General features: G+C 34.5%; 1 long non-coding RNA gene across 2 annotated transcripts; it reads left to right on the top strand.

Moving 5' to 3' along the window:
* The first annotated feature begins 895 nt into the window (after nucleotides 1-895).
* Nucleotides 896-3,750, top strand: LOC129360608 (uncharacterized). Of its 2 annotated transcripts, none has more exons than XR_008606070.1 (3): nucleotides 896-983; nucleotides 2,149-2,201; nucleotides 2,877-3,750. It is a non-coding gene; the product is annotated as an uncharacterized LOC129360608 (long non-coding RNA). The 2 variants fall into 2 exon arrangements; XR_008606069.1 differs by lacking the exon at nucleotides 896-983 and adding an exon at nucleotides 1,648-1,737.
* The last annotated feature ends 823 nt before the right edge of the window (nucleotides 3,751-4,573 follow it).

The raw sequence follows: 4,573 nt of genomic DNA, 5'->3' as shown, positions 1-4,573 counted from the left end.
TTTTTAATCTTCCAAAACATATTTTATGTGGATCAAAACATGAAGAAATAAGAAAAGCAAAAACAGCAGCTTCCTTTAAGTATGTTGCAGTAATATTGTGAGTATTTTTCTGGGGTTTTAGTATTGTAAATAATCACTGCTGAGATATTGCTTCGTAATCAGTCAAACTCAAATCACACAGTTTTCCTCATTATAATGGTATTTGACAAAATGTAATGTTTGTTACTTGTTTGCAGTTTTCAACATAATTGGTTATTGTGATATGTTTTTATCACATAAGGCAAATTTATACAAATAAACTTGACTAGTATAAAACAAAAAAGACACAAGTTTTAATTATTACCTTTGTAATGGAGATATACGCTGCTCAAAAAAATAAAGGGAACACTCAAATAACACATCCTAGATCTGAATGAATGAAATAAATATGAAAATAATTTCCACCTGTTGTCTATTCCATTTGCACAACAGCAGGTGATATTGATTGTCAATCAGTGTTGCTTTCTAAGTGGACAGTTTTATTTACTTGGAGTTATATTGTGTTGTTTGAGTGTTCCCTTTATTTTTTTGAGCAGTATATATTTAACTGTTTGAACTGAGAGCAAACCAACTTTTACATTCTATGGAAATTGTTAAAGTGTTGCTAAGTAAGGCTAAAGTGAACTAAGTATTACTATTTCTATTTATTTTGTGTTTCTATTTACATTTGTTCTCCAATCAAGTCTTTATATGGGAAATGCATATGTTTATGGACACCTTGGCAACAGAAAGCAGTTCATGACAACCAGAGCGGACTGAAATGATACGTTGGACCTTTGAGAAACAATTATGTGTCCTGTCTAAACCTGCAAAACCGCTGCAACATCAGCCACACCTGCCAACAATCACCACCAGACGGATAGACTCATGCTATTGCACCAGCTTACCACACCTCACCTCCAGTTACAGAACTGCCAACATCATCATGATGTCAGCTGACACCAGTGAGTAACAAGGGAAAGACTCAGAATAGAGCTCCTAATTCTCTTGCACACAAGTCAGTCCTCTTTGTATTATATGATTTGTATGCCATTTGTAGATCTGCTATGCTGAAGTTTCACATAACAGTCAATCGTGTTGGTTTCATGAACCAACACAATTGGTTGGACTGGATCCAAGGAAAGTCGGATTTAATCCAACATTCCCTGATTTTTACCAGTTTAAGTTTTGGAGGTGATCAGTGTTTTATTATGTATGTAGAAAATAATGTTTCAGTAGTGTAAATTAGTGTTTTCTGCTTGTGTCCAAAGAACATTTGAGAATATTGTGAAGTTTCATTCCATGGTGAACCTGAATGCTTTTATGCATGTCTTTTTTTAAGAACACAATAGTTACTTTTCTGTAAATGGTGCAATATTTTAACTACCTGTCTAACGGATTTACTTTTTTTTAATGTAACAAGTAACTATAACCAACTTTTTACAGTAACTTACCCAACACTGGTTATCTTAGTGCATTGTTGAAATACAAGTCCTGTTACACGTTACGGAAATAAATAAAATAAAACAAACAAACCAAAAAAAAAAAAAAAAAAAAAAAAACTGAGAAATGTCACGTGATCAACGAAGCTTTGCGGAATTGTTCAGCCAATCAGTGACGAGGAGCGATGGCGTCTTTTTGGCATCTGTTTTTACCCGATGAAGACTTGGCATCCTAATATATCGCCGTTCACAATCCATCGTCACACAACATGTGGCAGTAAGATTAGTTTTTGTGCTCCTGTTTATGACAGTGTTTGATTTTATCGAGTTGTTTAAAATCCTTTGTTGTGGCGCTGCACCGCGGAACTTCATTGAGAAAATATTTTTCAAATTTTAAGTTTAATTTAAACATTTCTAATTAATTTGCACGTTGGTAATGTGCAAATGAAGGTATTGTCTTATTCGGCTATGATTTGGAATTGATTTTGTATTTTAATTTAGGACTCTTGACATATTTTGTGACAGGCATGCTAACCGGAAGTAGCATCTTTAGCTATAATTGCGCAGTAATATTAGCGAGTTTTCCAAGGGTATGCTTTGTTATGTAACGTGTGTCATTTATTTGTGTTTATCGATGAAGTGATTAGAATTTATGACTGAATTGCTGATTATTGTTTTGGCCTTTCAGGTCAGGTTTTCCCCCTATCATCAAATGAACCGAACCGAACCGATGGGCAGCTGGTATGACCTTTTCCCCTCCTCCCTTTGAATTTTTTTAGATCGTTTTAAAGGCCTGAGAGGAGACTACTGAACTTTCAAAACTAATAGACAATTGCACAGAACTCTTGAGCTCGTTGTTTTCTCTGGTACCTTCTCATCTCTACCTTGTCTTTGTTGTTTTCATATTATGAATAATGCTCTGATAAAAATAACCAGTTCATTGGGTTTACATAACCTTGACAAATATTTGCTTGTTTGAAATATTCAAGTAAATTTTAGACTGTAGATAAAACAAGAAGCCATGGAGAAAACGAACTGCAAGACGAAAGGTGGATTGCAACACCTGCGTGGTTAAAGATAACAATTATTTCTTTAAGTCAACCTTGAAGAGGGCAATCATCAGGATTTATTTTGTTGATTTTGCTGAAAGTTTGATGATGATTGAAGTGACTGTAAATTAAGCCTGAAATGGTTTTTGGTTTATTTAAATGACAAATTTAGCTCTTGTTTAACATCACTTAATGCTTCCACTTCAAGGTCCATTATGGTGTCATTCATGCCTCCTTGATGTCTTGATCCTTGTGCTATTACACTACTGTTTGCAATGTGTATTTTAAGTGTTACTTCAGAGTTAACATGGTGAACAAATTCAACACTGAGTCTTTCACTCACTAGTGCTTTTTCTGTCATTTTCAGCCTGTAAGAACATACAACTGTGACATTGACAGCCAACCGTAGCGACTCAGCTGATGACTGAGGTGTCAGCGGCGAATCTGGATGTTTCCAGTTCCAAAGAGATGACTGGCTCTGCGACCGCTCACCAGTAAGGACACCTGTTATCGAGGAGCTTTCCTACAGAGACATGGAAACCACCTCACAGATAGATGAGGAGGGACAGCAGGTGCTTCCTGATAAAAACCCAGCTGTCAGCAAAAGCACCGCCATCACTGTAGCTGGAGAATGAAGTTTGGCATACTCAGCCTGTCTATTAGCATGAACAGCAGACGGAAGGCATAAACAGCAAAATCTCTGAAATGTTAAAAGGCTGAACATATGTGGCTCTAATGAATTCAACCCAGAAAACCCGTCAGTCCAGAACTACAGGGCGCTCCATCAGCTGGGTACAAAGAACAGATCAGGAAATTCATGCTTTATCTATGAAAAACAGAAAATTATAACACTTTTAATTAATGCAGTAAGATTTCTGACAACATCCTGATATCTAATTAGATCACATTAACAACTTACTGTATTTTTACATTATCAGCTGCAGCTTTAGTTCATAGCTTGCCGATGGGACCTCTAGGGGGGTTCTGTGTGTTTTTACAGTAAACCTGTTGGCATTAATAATTTTTAAATTGCAGACTAGCCACAGTGTGGATAGTAACAGCCATTGTTGTCCTGGATCTTTTAGTGTTTGGCAATTGCTCAGTTCTCTCAGCAGGTTTCTAAATCAACTAGATCCCTGTGTGGATCGAGGCTCACGAAACCTGCAAGGATTCAGGCTGAATCTAGTTTTAGAACCGAACATAAAGCAGTTATTTGTAAAATGCTTTGTCATTCAAAATTCTAAATGAATGAATATATGATTGATTATATCTGTAATTAACAAGTTGTCTTTACTAATAATTTGGTTTCCACATATATTTCACTTATTAATTATTTCATTGACTTATATTGCTGTAATGCATTATTTCACGAAACTACATTTCTGCATCTAAATAAATATTAGTTTTAATCAATTCCTCATTATATTGCACTTTAGAGTAAGTTGTTTTAAATATTCTATTTATAACTCACAAATGATTTGATAAATGCTCTTTGGATTGTGGCACATAACATGTTAGGGTAGTGTGTTGACAATATGTCAATAATGTTTTTATGTTTTCTATCCAATATTCAGCAAAAAACCCATCAAACAATAGAACTATACTACTACTGCAAAACATAAAATGTATCATTACTTTATTGTTATGATGCAAATAATTAAAATCTATTTATTGTAGCGGTTAGATTTAAACCAGTTTTTTATTTAGATGATGGTTTTTCCCTTTTTGCTGAATAATCAGATTGAGACAGTTCCATTTAAAAAGAGAAGCAGCAAAACTTTTACTACGAACTAGAATTGTCTAATTAAAAATGTCCCACCTGAGGTTTTGTGCACAGCATTCAGGTGTCTCACATTTAATGGCATGATGATAAAATTAGAAAGACAAATGAATAATCAAATTGATCTTGATAAATCAAACGTTGAAATAGTCATCAACTAATTTAGTAATTAACTGGAAAATAAAGAATGGAATAAGGCTAATTGTTAAAACAACAAACTCAGAGTAGAAATTAAACTAAAACTGTATAGAGAACATACACGTTACATTTAAAATAAAGATCCA

Source organism: Poeciliopsis prolifica, unplaced genomic scaffold (genome assembly GCF_027474105.1).
Source record: "Poeciliopsis prolifica strain line A6 unplaced genomic scaffold, Auburn_PproV2 SCAFFOLD006, whole genome shotgun sequence".
Classification (NCBI taxonomy): Eukaryota; Metazoa; Chordata; class Actinopteri; order Cyprinodontiformes; family Poeciliidae; genus Poeciliopsis; species Poeciliopsis prolifica.
Note: the sequence above shows the minus strand (reverse complement) of the source record. Positions and strands in the feature narration are given on the sequence as shown.